At 51.5% G+C, this 16,326-nt stretch overlaps 1 protein-coding gene across 5 annotated transcripts in view; it reads left to right on the forward strand.

Annotated features, from left to right (window-relative positions):
- Positions 1–3,567: 3,567 nt before the first annotated feature.
- LOC125950672 (papilin) overlaps positions 3,568–16,326 on the forward strand; it is a 63,065-nt gene continuing 50,306 nt past the window's right edge. For 4 of the 5 annotated variants that reach the window (XM_049678867.1, XM_049678871.1, XM_049678870.1 and 1 more), the window contains exons 1-2: positions 3,586–3,834; positions 4,913–5,126. The gene's annotated coding sequence lies outside the window, so the exon portion shown is untranslated. Of the gene's footprint in view, positions 3,835–4,912; positions 5,127–16,326 lie in introns of all 5 variants that reach the window. The other variant, XM_049678868.1, reaches the window with a different exon arrangement.

Genomic DNA, 16,326 nt, shown 5'->3' on the forward strand with positions numbered 1-16,326 from the left:
CTAAGCAAAGCTCGTAATTGAAATGTTCGCTTTTTGGTCTGCAAAAATGTTTCAGAATCATTGACACCACCGATATCGATTGATTAACATTACAACGTCGGATCGAATGTCGAAACTTGAAATGCCGCATCGGTGCCTCAGAGTGCTGTACATGCGCCTTCCTGGCGAGCGTGGTCCACGACAAACCTCATCACCGGTAATTGTAAGCTCCATCCATCATGTATGGCCCGTGCCAAAGACACGACGCTGGACGCGTCGCATCGGCCATCGTCCCCGTGCAGGCATCATCACTGTTGTCGCTGCTAACCTGTTGATTGCTGGTCAGCCGTTAGCTTAATTGACCGTAAACTGATCGAAACCCATAAATCTCTCTTTCCCCTTTCGGCGACGGCATCCCAATCCATCCAGCCAGTGTTGGTTATCGCCGTTGGTATTGTTGTTGTTACTTGCGCTGGCCATTGTTGCTTAGAAGCTAACCGTCGTCCATCCGTCCGCCATGTGTGTGGCGGGGTCAGTTTACGTTTCCAGTGCCGGGTGTCCAGCGTTCACGGCATGCCGCCTGATGGTGCTTTGTGGCGCTCGAGAGCAATAAAAAGGATGTAATTGATACCAGCTTCGGGGAGCTCGTGCCGGTTACGTTGGGAAAGGCAGGAAAGATTTAATTTTTCACCACGGTGACCGTGGCCCCGTGGTTCGTGGAGGAAACTATTTTGTCAGATGAACAACATCACCGACTGTCCTGCACTCACCCGTCGTGATGAGCCAACTCCGGACCAATACCAACATGGCGTTCCGGTCGGCAAGCCATCCGGAAGTGACGCCCGAGTCGGGATGCCCTTTGAGTCGACGACGAAGCTGATTGGGGACTACTATCGGGGACTACTACTGGAGGGTGGCCGAGGAATCATAAAATGTGATTTCCAGTGGTTCCAGCCAGGATGACTTCATGATTTCGCTTGGCTTGACATTTCACCGTTACGTCAGCCATCACCACCGCCTTGGATGATGGCCTTTTCGGCGGTTCGGCCCAGTAAATTTGCCAACCAGACCGCCAACCGGTGCCAGTGACCGTGGCAGTCGATCGGTGAGAGTTCTACGGTAAGCTAGAATCGGTTGCGCCACTCCTCGAGCAACCATAACCTACAAATTGGTAGCTGCAGCGCAACAGCGCACACTACGACCGAATGGTTTTTGGTTTCCATTGCCGGGGCGTTGATTAACTTCACGTGGTAAGTAGTCCCCGGCGTAGTGGTAGAATCGGTACGCCGCACCGCACGCTCATTGCCGGATAGACTAGATAAAGTTTCGCTCGACGGCCATTATGGCCACCGTTTGGCAGGGACCAGTGCTCGTGCGGTTCCGCGAATGTGTTCCGAGTTCCGAGGACGGCGTCTTCCGCAGTGCTGCGCTCCAAATGTTTCGCAGTTTTATAGCCCTTTTTTCGCGGACGGCAAACGCCGAATCACTGCGCCAGAACTCCTGAAATCATTCCGTGCGTCCGTGCGAAATGTTTGTTTCTTGTTTGTTGTAGGGCCGTGGCAGTGGCAGTGCAGTTTGTGTGTTTGTGAGTGCTACGCAGAAGAGGACTAAAAGGGCAACGCCATCAACGCCACCATATGGCCGACGGATGGCGGCGATGCTCACCAGGTCATAAAATGTTGTCTGTCTGGTGGCGGTTCGCATCATAGAAACTCATCATCATCCACTGTGCATATAGACCGATGCAAACGGTTCCACCGGGGATTGCTAAACCATTTGTTTGCCGTTCCAGTATCGATCCGGCGGGATGTCCGGCGATAACTATGAACTCCTCACCCCAAAATGGTTGTATGGTGGAGTGATTGGATTTTTAGTGTGACATCGAGCGCGGCCAGATTAGTTAATTTAGAAAGCTGTTCGAAGTGGACATAACGGCAGATCTTGTTTAATGCACACACAAAAAAACCTTCCATATAGGGACTGTTTTTATTCACGGTGCGTTGTTTTGCATTTCAAAGGTCTAGGACTTTTTTGTTGCGTAACCTACATTATTGGGCATGTAGTTATAGCATGTTTATGAGCATTTTTTTGTGGAATGTTTAACACACCTGTGCCAAAAACCTGTTTAGAATGAGCGAAACCATCCACCAGGCGGTCATTGCACTGAGCGAAATATGTTCTGCCAAGAGACACACTTGACTGACGCCGAAAGATCGCGCCATGGTTTGACCCCACGGTCTGGGAGTCTGCAGCTTTTCGGCTTCGTCTGTTATGAGTGTATATGATCGTCATTTCGTTATGGTGATGATGATCATCATCATCATATAATTGTGATACTCAATCAGATGTGACAACTCGTTACTCATTGCTGCTTATAATCTCACTTATCGAGAAGAGATAGCGAGCAATGCGCGCAAGGGGATTACCCTTCCTGCGACCAAAACGAATCCCACAATAGCACCACCAACAGGAGCAGCAGCAGCAGCAGCAGCAGGGGAGTGCGCCAGCTACGGAAAAACGTGCACTCCAGGAAAATCTATCGCCGACACATGATCTTCCCGGTCGGCGAGGACGGCGGATGAGAGAAAGGGAGAAAGTAAAGAAAATCGGAGGAATTGGAAGCGAAGGAAGTGCGCAAGGGAGGGAGTCTGACGAAGATCGGCCTTCAGACGATGGCTCGGGGTACGGGCAACACATGGTCCACATGGTGATCACCATAGGGCTAGATCATGCGGCAGCATCGTGTGGACGGCTCGGCGGAGGCCTCTTCATGCGCCGAACAGTCGATGCACGCTGCACCGCTCTGTGAATGGGATTTGGTACCGATGATGGGAGTCTCGGTCTCGGTCACGGCGCATCACCATTACGCCCGGTGAGACCGGCGAGGGCCCCTCGATCCTCGATCGGCTCTCGGTTGGGCGATCGGGTAGATGGATCGCGTTCTCGATGATGATCCCTCCCGAAACGGGGGTTCTGCTATGGTTGGAGGAGGTTTGTTCTCTTCGGTTTCCAACCTTCCAAGACCATGGGGCCGGGGCCACTGATGCTGGATGCGCACCAAAGTCGCGCTCACTCTCTCTTTCTGTGTTTATCTTTCTCTCGCTCTCTCCCTTTCCTAATGCTTCTCGCATACCCTTTTCTTTCGTTTTATCTCTCCCGGTTTATCTTGCATCTCTTTCGTGCTCTCTCTCTCCTCTCTCTTTTTGTGCTCTCTCTCTCTCAGTCTCTCTCTTTCACCCTCTCTCGTTTCTACATTATTAATAACACATAATACATATTATACATGCACACACCATGCTGCGGCCACGGTTTAGCTAATGGTCAAGCCTGACGACGACGACGGCGGCGACGACTTCGACGCCAGGATCGCACACGCATGCATGCATCTTCGTCGTCTTGGTCTCCCGTCCCCCGCCCATACCCCGCCCGCTCGTATGTATGTGTAGTGGCTATCCGCCAGATAAGCTATCCGGACTCTTCCCGGGAACGGACGGACGGACGGACGAACCGTGGTTGGGCCACCACCAGCACCGGGGCTTCTTCGGCATCGACTCTCCGACCATTTGGAAACGGTTTTTCCACCACCGAGCACGGCAACCGCGGCCAGTCTGAACGTTGCGCTCAACTAGTACGGTGCGCACCAGCAGCAGCAGCAGCAGCAGCAGCAGTGGCCGCAGCTTTCTCGTGTACGGTTCTTCGCGAGTGGATCCTCTGCCTCAAGCGATTGGATTAGTAGAAGATCCTCACCTCCTTACAAAAGAAGGGTTTTTTTTTGTGCGTGAGTGTTTGTGTGTGTGTTTGTAACGAATTGTCTGTGTCGCGCGGTTGTGCGTTTGCAACATTAATTACGGAAAGGTGCGTGATCATCGCAGCGCCGGATCTGCAGCGAACATGCTGGGCTACCGATCGATCGGTGGTCCGATCGTTAAACACTTCCCGGAAAGTGCTCGAAACGCGCGCAAGTGACTGCCGGGGATCCGTTCTGGAAAACCAAAAAAAAAACATCAAACAAAACGGCAAACGGAACGGAATCCGGAATCCCGATAATCTGGCGATCGGGGGGATTGGAGATCTCCAGAGGTTTGGCGCTGAATTGGCAGCCCTTGGTTTAGCTATAGATTCTATTTCTCCGCTTTGAGGTTTCTGCGGACTGGCGAATGATGTTGCACCTCTCGCGTCCCGGGTGCGCTCGATGCACGGAGGTCCGCTCTGGACCTTTTTTTTGCGGGGATTTTTATTGTTGGCAGAAGACCCTCAGGGCTTACACGGGAGGGGGGAATTGGTTGGAATTGAAGATTACTATCATTTCGATGGAGCTTTCGTGGGTAATTCGTGTTTTGGTCTTTATCCTGCCACCCTTCTGCGATGCTGTCTCTCTCTCTCTCTCTCTTTTGCTCTCTGTGTTCTTCTTCGGGGTTTGAAGGGATTACGATTGCACGGCCATTACTGACCGCCGATGCTGGAGTTGAAGAAGATTTACACTTTAAGGGGGCACCTTAATGTTGCGCTTTTTTTGTGTTTGTCTCCTGGATCGCTTTTCAGCGATTCTCACTGTGCCGTGAATTCCTCACGAATTCTGCTTTTCCCTTTGCCCTCCACTTTCACCGTTTTGTTGGAAAATATCTTGAGTAGAGTCTGAGACCAAATGCTGGTTCGCTGTGTGGCAGACAGCATAAAACATAAATACGACAGTATGATGATAGCGAAGAAATTCACAATCTGGTACTAGTAGAATCCATCGAATTCTCCGTGATCCATCGAAACTTGAATGCTACTTAGCGATAAAGCGATTCATTCTAATGTCCTTGCGAGTGCGCTATAGTGAAGTGGTTTATCCGCGTAATATGTGTCTGTGTGTCTAGAGGGTGTCGTGTTCCGGCCTAATAGTAGTGCTTGGTTTGGCTAATTTTCCTTCTCTTCCAATGGTGCGCAGCGGTGCTACGTATCGCGACAAGTGTACTTTTGTTCCCTGTCCTTAGTGCCAGTGTACCAATTGAATAGAACCGGGGCGAAAAAACCGACGTACGATCGTCCTTAGACCGCCCTAGGGTTGGTTGTAGTGCTTTGATTTGATAGCCAGCGAAGTGCACGGAACCACAGCACCAGTCTGTCCCCTCCGGTAGCCTGACAGGAGCTTCTTCTCGAAGGTAAGTGCCCCAACTTCTTCATTCCTTGAGGTTTGTCGACAGACCGCCACTCCCTGTCGGTGTGTGTGTGTGTCCATCCGGTGACGCCTTAACCAAGAGCTCCAAGACGGGTAAAAGTGTGGAGAATGTTAACTGCTTGTCGGCGATTAATCGCAAACAAGCTTCGACCAACGGAGTCTACGGTGGACGAACCAGCGTGGATGGCATGCGACGGGCTATCAGTCGAGGGGTTTATGTTCTTAAGATTCCATTCGTAAAAGGGCTCGCCGGCCGCATACCACCTTTTCGGACTCTCGGACGGTGGATGCTTCTTCGTTTCCTTCGGTTCGGACCGTTCGGTCCTGACCGATCGGTAGTCTGCGCACATTTCTGCGCAAAACCCTGCCAGCGATGCCAGCCGGCTGATGAGTGTTTGACGGTGGCAGCTCGCAGGCCCCTGGCAGGCACGGCACGCAGAGAACGGGCAGGTCCAGTTTAACTAATCAAGCACAGAGCGCGCGCGCGCGTCCTGGAGCGACGCTTTTAATGACTTTCGGCCGTCCGTCCGTTTCGTCCGATCGGCCGGGACCTGTGTGCTTTTGGGGGGCTCTCTAGTGCACGATGCGGCTGTAAAAACGGCAGCAAAGCCTCCAATTGATCTCACTTCATCGCTCTCTCTCTCTCTCTATCTCGCTTGTCTGGACTTCCCGATTTATGGGTTGTTCGCGAAGTTCTCGTTCTTCAAAGTCGTTCTTGTACGATGAGATTCGATTCGATGTTCTCGGCGGTCCTTGGCTTTTGTGTGTTTGATTTGTTGAGGCGGCAGCACGTTGGCAGATTAATTATGTTAAGCAGGGTGAAGGAGGTGACGGTGGATCCATTTATTGATCACATTGCTAAAAGGTGAAGGTGTTTGACAAGCTGTTCGCCAGTGTTGTCGTCATTCAGTTTGACCACCATAAACGTGCTTGTTCCAAACAGACGAATGCTTCCTTCATTGGCTTCGTACGGTCCAGCGACCAAATAAATCCTTTACAATCCTTTCGGACCCCCCACGGGTTATTATTTCTCGAAACTGTGTCTTTGCCGTTGGCCACTTGTGTGCGCGCTCTCTCTCTCTCTCTGTCAAAGCATCTCGAAACATCTCGGAGCAAAACAATCACCGTGGTGTAGCTTCGCAATCCAAAAACGATGCCAACAGAGACCGCCAAGATGCCGCATTCCGAGAAGCAGCCTTTGCACCGTGCCTTATCCGGCGCAAATTCTATCCGGATTGTCCGTCGTTCGGGGTAATTGTTTTGGAATCAGCTTCCCCCGATAGTACTGTTCCTCGCCCCAGCGGTAAAGAAAACGCGCAGCTAAACAAGCTTTCGGTCCAGCAACGGGCCACGGCCACCGCTCGTTAAGTTCACTTAAAACTTGACAAAAACCATCCCGTGGCCGCGAAAGTCCCACACGAGTACGGGTTACGCGCCCGAGGATCAATTTGCAATTTGGCTTTTTGGGAAATTTTAAATTGAAGAAGTTGAAATGTCGTCCCCTCTCCTTCGCACCCTTACCATCCCTTGGCCAGCTTCCATGTGTGTGTGTGTGTGCTGATCCCACCATTGTGCATCTTGGTCGAAACCGAACAGTCTCCCGTGAAACGTGGTTTTGTGAGAAGTTTTGACGTTTCTTGGGAACGCGCGATCCCGCGGGTGGAAAAAAGGGATGCGCGATGATGTCTTCATCGTACACGGCGTTACAGTAACACAGGCCACAACGGTATAAACCCCCGTTTTTTTTTGCTGTATTCGCGGCAACTCGTCTCGGGCATTTTGCAATCCTCGCGGAGATGCACGCGAAGATGCGCGCGAGATCAAACCACGATGGCGATGTGTGGTGCGGCTCACTTCTAATGGATTGCACAACTGCTGGCAGGAATCTAATTAACTGTTTAACCTCGGCCCCATTCTCCGCCCCTTCCCAGGCACCTGGCCCAGGTGTTAATTGATTTGTACTTAGGCAAACACCTGGACGCGCAGACTTCCAGAGAAGAACCTCCACGGGGTACATACATATCTAACCGTTGCCGGAACGCGTACCCGTGTGCGAATGGATCGTTTGATTTGTTCGCTTTCGCCGGCAAATAGACGGCCCCCGGGAAGGTTGCTGCTGGTCGCTGCTCGTAGGGTATCGCTTTCCTCTGCCCCGGAATGTTTACCGAGCACATTAGTACTCGGTTGCGGAACCTGATGAATGAAGCAACGCATGAGAAGCAGGATCAGCATCGGCAAACGGTGGCAGGTGAGAAATAAGAAATGGGCCATTGGCCCATGAGGCAAGCGTGTGCGTGTCTGTCGGTGTCCCTTTAAGGCAACTGCAGCTCCCGGGCCGAATTCCCGGAACGACCTGTTTCTGAGGCGGCCAAACATGAATTGATACATGAATCACTTCACCGAACCGCCGCCACCGCCGAGACCAACGGAAGGCTCTCGCGAAACGTATCCGACTGTCACGAGCAGCAGCAGCAGTCGGTTTCCTTCTTCTTTGCATACGCACCCAAGTGGTTGGCTTGGGCCAAACCGCAACAAACACCCGGGGACGCCAAACCGAAAACGGTCGGTCGGTCTTCCGTCGCCCTTGGGCCAGGCCGGTCGGATCGGTTGCTTGCTTGCTTGGTTCTCGCGTAAGTGGCTGCTTCACGGTGTCGCTGTCCTCTTCCCCCCCTCCCATCGCTGCCAACATTTTATGCATATTTTAGGCGCAAAACATTCGCGCGACCTCTCCGTTAAGAGGACCACCGTACAAAGGCGGAGGAACAAGGAAACGCATCGCGAGAACGCGAACAGAACCCCCATCATTGGCAACATTGGCAACATACCGACTGTGGTTCCCCTTTTCTCCGTCCTCATCGTCGCCAGGAGGATGGATTGGACCAAGTGGAATGCTAATGCCGGCGACCGAAAGCGCCAAACGACGCGTCAAGTGACAGTGACGTTCCGTTGCGTGTGTGCGCGCATGAGATTGTGACCGTCCGCTGGTCCGTCCTGCTGGTTGCCTAGCCACCAAAAGGGATCTAGTAGCCAGGAAGACGATCCATCGGAGGATGGCTCTCGACCTCTCGGCTCGCGGCTAACAACCAACGCGAAAACGAGCCACTTGAGTGTGTGTGTGTGTGTGAACGAAAGGGATTTCGTGAAGGGAAAAGTGGTCAGGTCAGGTCAGGTCCGGGCGGCGTGTTGACAGCAGAGGAAAAGAACCATTTTCGGACCATATCTTAGAACCGCATGGGTGCAACAATGGTGCCCATTCGGGATGGCAGGGCTGAACAACATGTGTTCGACGGATGTGACGGACTTCGGGACTCAGCTCAGAGGCCTCTTAAGGGTCGCCATTTATCACACGGTCTAGAATGCACTTCCCGTTTGTCTTTGGCAGCCACGGCAGCCGGAGTGGCCGCGCGAGCAATAAAGACCAGACCCGATCCACGCGCTAATGGCCTCGCGCCGCGAACCGCGATAAATAGCTGCTGTTGTGGGCCATGCTTGTTGTAATGGAACTCGTTGGGATATAGGAATTGTGCAAAAAATATGTTGTGTCATTCACTTAACATTCAGCAACGTATTCCCAAAATATGATTAAGTTTGAGGAATGGCACATTGGTTAGCGGTGGATGAGGGCCTCGGGCAGAGATCACCAATCATATCGAGAGCGTATTAGGTGTTTAGTGGTGATTGTTTATTCTCACGATTAACGTTCGATTTCCCCGGGCCAGCTACCCGGTGCTGGGAACCATAAAGCGCACCTAAACGTCAAAAAAGAAAGTGCATCCCCGGGGACTTGTTGGGGTTATGCAAGTTTGGCGCTTGGTGCTGCAAGTTGCAGCCAACCAGCCAGCCGGCCAACCGACCGAAAGGGAATTTGTGAAGAGCCAACTCAAACAAACCCCCTCGCGCTCTCGTGGAGATGACAGATTATTAACGATTTCGGGCCCGAGCCCGGGGTCGTCTGCCCAAGATAATGAAAAGAAAACTAAAGGTCTTCAAAGGCAGCAGCTCGATCCACGATGTCGCAAACGAAAACGGTTCCGCTAGAGGGCTGAGGACGGAGCCTCCCCTTCTCCCGTCTTGCTGCACCTGCATGAGTTTCAATTTACACAGCGCATTACGGTACAAACAAAACGCGCCGCGTGACGTCACCACACAGTTTGGACCGCGATGACCATTCCGAGCGCACCATGTTTTGGACCTGAATACCAAATTGGAATCATCCACCGGGCATGGAATGATGGTTTCACCAGCGAGTTGTCAATATTATGCTGCCACAAATACTAGGCGCATCGGGCCGGGGAATGCACAGGCCAGCAAGGGTCCGGATTGCGGCCATGTTTGTTCGCCCAAAAACGTACGAAAAATCAAATCTGAATGTCAGCGCTGCGTTCGGTGCGGGTAATGCTGCGAGCATCGTGATGACGACGAAGTGTTTCTCGTCAGTCAACAGTGGCGGCCTTCGGTGGCTTCACGACAAATCTCGTACTGCCGAGTATCGCCGGAACCAATGCTTCGAAGCTCAAGATGAAGAAGATGAAGACTTCTACTCGACCGCTAGTCAACCCGTTTGCTGGTATCATCCCAGGAAACCCCACGAGACATACAGAAAAGAGGAAGGGGAAATTGGAAGGAAGCGGGAACGATAACACGGGAACGGTCCTCGGAACTGTCGGACTTCCCGAACGCCTTCGCCTGGTACGGTACCGACCACCGTACGGTACCGTTCAGTGAAACCCCTTTTCACGCACGGCTCAACCACATCCGGTTTTGGGTTTGGTGGCGTTTTTTTTGTTTTTCGCTTTCCGTGGTCCCCGAAACAACTTCCAAAATCCACTATAAGGCACACGGCTCGTGGCCACAGGGAGACCGGGGGTTTTGTGGTTGTCTCGCTGGCAGGATGTTGATAGCAGAGGAGTAGCAAGGAAAAGAACTAGAAGAAGAAATGGGCAGAATGTGGTGCTTCTCCAATCGAGAGGCCGTACGGCAACCAATTCTCTGGGGTCTCTGACGCGTACCATGCTTTTGGCATACGGTTGAATTCGTGTGCAAAGGTTTTGATTAGGATCCTTAGAACACGCTGCATGGACGAAACCATGGTAACATTGGTAACTAAATCCATTGCGTTGTACCTGCAGCCCAGGGCCTCGCAAAAGGAAATGAGGAAATGGCGGCCAGGCAGAGTCGCGGAACCGCTGGACGGAGCAGGACCAACAGGTTACCGGAGTAAACAAAACGGCGGAACTTAAGATACATTATCTTGAGACGCGCCACTATCTTAAACCATTAATTTGTGAACGAGAGGCCATTCTGCTGTCGTGTGTCGGTCGCTGCTTTGCTGCTACTCAATGGCCAACCCTTGGCATGCCGTGCCGGGCTTAACACCAATGCGCCAAAAATGAAACCTTTCAGCCACGACGCCGGTTAGCCACGCGAACGAACGCGCCTCATGTCGCACAATCCCGGGAAACCAGCCCCAGGAAGAAGCTGGTGGTCGGATGGCTGGCTGGCAGCGGCAGTGATTTGTTTGTCCCGAAAAAGGGCAAGAAAGTAAGGGTGGGCCGCTGGTGTGTGTGTCTGTACGAGAGGTCCATCGGTGCAATCGATGCATCATTACCGGGAGCTCGATTTTCCGTTCGATTTGGTGTCTCTATCTGCTCGAGACGTGCGACGGCGACCAGACGTCGAAACGGGGACACACGCCGAGTTGGCCACGACCAATAGATAACGGAATCTGCATCGTAGGAGGACGGTACGGGTGTTGGCCGGGCAAGGGATTAAGATAGACTATCGCCATAGATCTCGTCCCACACAGAAACGCGCGCGGACCGGGCGCGACATTAAGCGTCGTACCGTCGTCGTTCTCTCGGTCGGAAGGGGTGTGGTGATGAAAGGCAGCAGGAAGACCAAACGAGAGCGTCATTGGTTCGTCGGGCATCTTGTTGTAGCTTGTTTCTGTACCGAATGGTTGTTTATCGACTTATGGTGCCGGGATTTGAGGCAACGCGAACTACGGACTCGTTAGAAGGTTCTCGGAAAAGGGACAGCAGCTGGATGGATGGTGCTCGGATGGAGGCCGTAACGATGCCATCACCGGTCGTAAGCGCGGCGCAACAGTAAAGAGGAAAAGAAGATGGCTTTGCGCGGTCAATACATGCAGGTGAATGCGTCATTCAACCAGCATTCGCCTTCCTGATTGTACATCTTTCGGTTCGCGTCTGCTTAGGGGATGACATTCGATTCTACGGAAAGACCAAGAGATGAGAGGACTGGGAGATTTATCACGTTAATCCTCCGGCCTCCCGGTACACGCTATCGAGCTCAGAATTTATCATCCACCAAATCGGTGCGGAAGGAGAGATAAAGACTGTCGATAAGGAACGGATAACGCGCCTCGATTGAAAGCACTTTCGATGACTTCCCTTTCGATGTCTTCTGATGCCTCTGGTACCTTCATCTGTGTAACTAGTGGCAAGATCGAGCATAATTAGACTCTCGTAGCATAGAATGTGTGTGTGCGTGTGTGTGTGTGTGGAGAGATGCAAGAGCATAAGAAAAAGGAAGTAAATTGAAAGAAGCAAATGGCAAACACACCACCGGCGCACATACTATCGGGGTGCGAGTGTTTATAAATCATGTTTTTATTTGACTTTCCTGCTTTTTCAATTTATTTTTCAATGAAACCGCCCCACCATCACTGCCAATGCACGTGCCTTTGGCTGCCGCGAACGGGACTTCATTGTTGTGTGTAGCGCGTCCTGTTTGCCATCATCCATTCGCGTTCCCCTGGTCCCTTTCGGTAACAACAACCTCTTTCGCCGATGCTGCCGCTGCTGCCGCTGTTGCTGGCGGGCTCGTTTCATATTTCTCGTTCTCGTGTCCGCAACAAGACACGCTTCGGCTGCTGGTGGCTACGGTGGCGACTTTGGCGGCCCGTTCCCCGATATTGTATCGCCCTCCGTGGAGTCGTAAGGAGCGCTAGCGCTTTGATTATTTTGATTGCTTTCCAATATTTTCCTTCCGCCACCGTCGTCCAGACGTGGTCCGTCCGTCCGTCCTGGTCACAACTGCGCTCAGTCAGGCCTGCGGTCCTGCTTGCGGTTCAAGTTCCGTTGGTTCCGTCCCGAAAACACCACAGCCTACCATGGATGCAAAAAAAAAGCGCCCAATCCAAATGCTGGGCATGTGTTGTGTGCCCACCGCGCGAACTGATTGAAACGAGCCAGTCACCCAGCCAGCCAGCCAACTGGTTCGTCCCCAAGGCAACCACTCGACGACTCCTTCGAGTCCTTGTTGGCCCATGGCCGGGCCGGAGGAACGGGCTTTTTCGAAGGAGTTTTGTTTTGATTATGGGGCATTGTTTCTTTGTTTGCGCGTTTGATTTTATTGCCCGCGAACCGCGATGGGACGCGTTCGATGAGGCCACATTGGGCGGGTTGATTATTATTTGCATAACGTGCCGTGCGCTCAGCGCTTCAAGCGAGAGAGAGAGAGAGAGAGCACGATGCCCGTGCATTTCGTATGCATTGTATGACCATTTCCCGGCGTTCTCCGGTCTCTGATGGTGATCGAATTTGCTGTGCAAGAAGCACGGACTGGCCCTGCTTACCTGCCAACGCCGGTAGGTTCATCAAATCAAAATGAGACACTCATGTGCAGCATATAAGCCACCAGCAGCCGGGTACTAGTGCTAGTGCATCCTCATCCTGGGACCCCCGGTCAATGTCTTCCTCAATTTGCATTCATTTGATGGAGATGTAATATTTGTAAAACCTTTAAATAGAGATTGAATAATCACATTTGTGTCCCGTGCCCTCCCCCCCGAGAGAGAGAGAACGAAACAAGTGCAATCCGCATTAGGATGCATATGGCTTTGGGAATGGCCATGCTGGCCATCATGCCATGCCATGCTAGATGATGCGCACCGGGCGACGGACGGACCGGCATGCGCGTTGTTGGTGGGCCTGGTGGTGTTTGTAGCAGCGGCGGGTTAATCATAGAAATGCATAAACACGCGGACAGTGCTCGGTGGTGCTCGCTGGTGCCCGGCATACAAACGGAATCAACGCGAGAGAGCGAACGCAAAGCCTTTCGTCACTCGACGCATGGTATCTTGCCTTTTTATGGGTCCATTCACACGAGCACCGTCGTTCTGGTGCTGCTGCTGCTGCCATGGCTGTCCCGGGCCGGCCCGGCATGGATTCCTGGCTCCGCGTGGGCCAGCGTGAGTCGTGTGTGTGTGTTTGTCCCTGTGCTGGTCTGGTGGTGGTGGAGGTCGCCTTGCTGGCCCCGTCGCCGTCGCCATCACCGTCGTCGTCGTCGTTGCATAATAAAATAAAGTCATTAGCTGGTGTACGCGAACCAGCTTTCCGTGTCCGTCCTGGTTCCCGCCTTCCCATCTTCCCATTTCCCCTTTGCACAAAGGACTCTTTTGGCCAGTGCCAGTATAGGGCCAGTCATAAATGTAGGGCTAGCAGGCGAGGCGGGCCGGACATGGCGCGCCAGCACGACGATGTTTGCGACACGGACATGAACCTTCAGCGCCTGCTGCGCCTGCTGCGACTGCTGCGACTGCTGCTGTTTCTGCTGCAGTCGTCATCCTCATCGTCGTTTAATCGATGGCGAGACGAAGGGGGCACTAGCAGCGGCTGTTGTCCACATTCTAACGGCGAACGGCGGAAGAAAATTTCATTTACTTTGTCCGTCAAGCGCGAGAGGGCAGAGTTTTCGGGAATCCGGCCACTCTCCGGGCCGGGGTTGTGACCCGTTTTATGTGTTTCGCCGTGCAAGCGCTGCAGGGAAGGGCCTTTTATTGCGTTAATGCATGTTCTCTTATCAGCGACAGTTGATGGAGCTACATACTGGCATACCCCCCCGGTGGCCCCTTCATCGAAATCTGGCTTTTGTTAGTCTGATTCTTCTGTTTCAGTTTCATTTACGGCTTTTTGGAGCGGGTTTTCATTTCGGCGCGTCATGCGGAATAATTGCACTACACACTCACCGCACTGCAACGGTGGTCTCATTGCATTGTGTGTACGAGTCATTTGAGAATGCTGTACGGCTTGTAGATGTTGATGAAGATTTGTTCAGAACATAATTCCGTCGTCTTTGATTGAATGATTGGCCAACAGCCAAATATTTATGTTACTTCGTCTTGCAGACACACTATTAACCGTGGCTTTCGGTTTCCCGAGCCACCAAAACATTCGCTGAGCAAATATTTGCAATCCATTGCAAGCATCACCAGGAAGGAGGTAAAATGAAAACCCGGAGCGGGAACAACGTTTCGTATTTGAGGACGAAATTCAAGAAAGAATCGCGGAATGTTGTTTAGAAGACCACACGATCGCTTTTCTCGCCCGCACGTTCTGTCTGTGCCCGGCCAGATGTTACGCCATCCGCTCGGTTGCATTTGTGCGTTTTCGTCTTCCTCGGTCTTCCTTAACCCGGACTCATTTCCTTCGCCTTCATCAAAACCGTACTCGGGGAGGCGAGTGCATCAACTCTGGTTGCTTCTCGTTCACGTTCCCGCTGACGCTGGGTGGTCTGCAGTGCAATGCAACTGGAGTGCATGTGTTCGTCGGATTCGCTGCCAACAATCCCTGTCGTCCCGTTGAAGCCGGGTTCCAGGGCAGGTTCCCTTTGAAACGAGCGCACAATCTCTTGATGAATGATGTGCAAATCTCGCCAAGGATTGATTGTGGCGCACCAGACGTCTCTGGTGGTTCGTTCGCGATAGCTACACAAGCATTCGAGCAGAAACGGCGATCCGATGCTGGGTGCTGATTGTGCTTTGAAGTGTACTACTTTGTTCTGAGCGAAATCAAGGTATTTTTTTTTTTGAATGTACACATATCTATAGATAATCGTAAGAATACACATCCATATGGTTTACTTTCAACATATCTTAACAAAAATCCAGATCCGGATCCGAGTTAGCTATCTAGTTACACCCTCAGATCAAAGACTCTTTGTGAAAACATATTGAACATCAAACAGACTTTCCAATCTAGAACCAATAATATTAACTTTGCAACTTGCTTTACTTAACCATAAACAAGAGCCGACTTGCCAAAAGTAAGGGGAAAATTAATTACGATGCTTTATTTTCTCTGTCCTTATACATAAACAAGAGCAACCTTCGTCACGTTTCCCTTTCCAGCGTAATCAATTTATGTTTCGTAGATTGTGAAGATGCTGTGCATACGGATGGATCACTCGGCTAAAAATAGTCTTTAATTGCTTCCTCTGTACCGAAATGTGTTTTCGGTGTGAGCTGTCAATTGGTTTACAATGTTTTGCTAAATTACCAATACTACTAGTAGCTAAACGTTCTAGATATACAATTGGCGAACAGATTAGAGTAATGTTTTTAGTTCCCGAAACCATCTAGTGCTAATCTAAAGCGAAACAAACTTTAAATGAGTTTAGAATATTGATATTAGATCGATTATATTGCTGAAGAATATTACGGCTTGGAATTCTAGTATCAAATGCTGCTATTTGAGTCTCAAGTTTTGGAATGGTTTTCTCCTAATCGTGGAGAACAATCCCATCTGCATCATGAAGATGAGAAAATGACACATTCAATTCAAGGTTTGTTAGCACCAGCTTGTGCTCCAGCAAACACGAAATGTTTAATGTCGTCTCGTTCCGAACCGTTATAGTTAACAACCGAATGACACCTGGGGTGGACTGGTGGTCGATTCGATCCGATAGATGGATTATGGATGGAATCACTGCCAGCTGTCCTGATGACGTTCGATGTTGTGGTGGTTGAGAACGTGTCCGCAAAATTACAAAAAAAAAAAGAAGGGAACATAGTGCGTGACACTCCCAAACGCCCCAGCGGCTGGATAAATGATGTTGCAATGATGATCATCGAGGTGTAATTGTATCCACTCCCCACACGTCGTTGTGTGTGTGTGAAATAGTTCGTAATTCCCGAAGTACCGGCCAAACCATTAGCCGCAATCAATTTCGCACCGCGCCACACAAACCACCACCATCACCACCAACTGGCCGTGGACCGCAGCGCAGGTGACTTCGGGAGCCATCGCTCTTCCGTGGTGCTGCCCATTCATCTTCACCACGAGCCAACGCAGCGCAGCAGGCGGTGAGATGAAGTGCGTGTCGGTCACAACCCACAGCGAGGAATTAATGTTGTCACACGCCGGTGTGGCCGGTGGTCG

This window comes from Anopheles darlingi, chromosome 2, assembly GCF_943734745.1.
Source record: "Anopheles darlingi chromosome 2, idAnoDarlMG_H_01, whole genome shotgun sequence".
In the NCBI taxonomy this organism is placed as follows: Eukaryota; Metazoa; Arthropoda; class Insecta; order Diptera; family Culicidae; genus Anopheles; species Anopheles darlingi.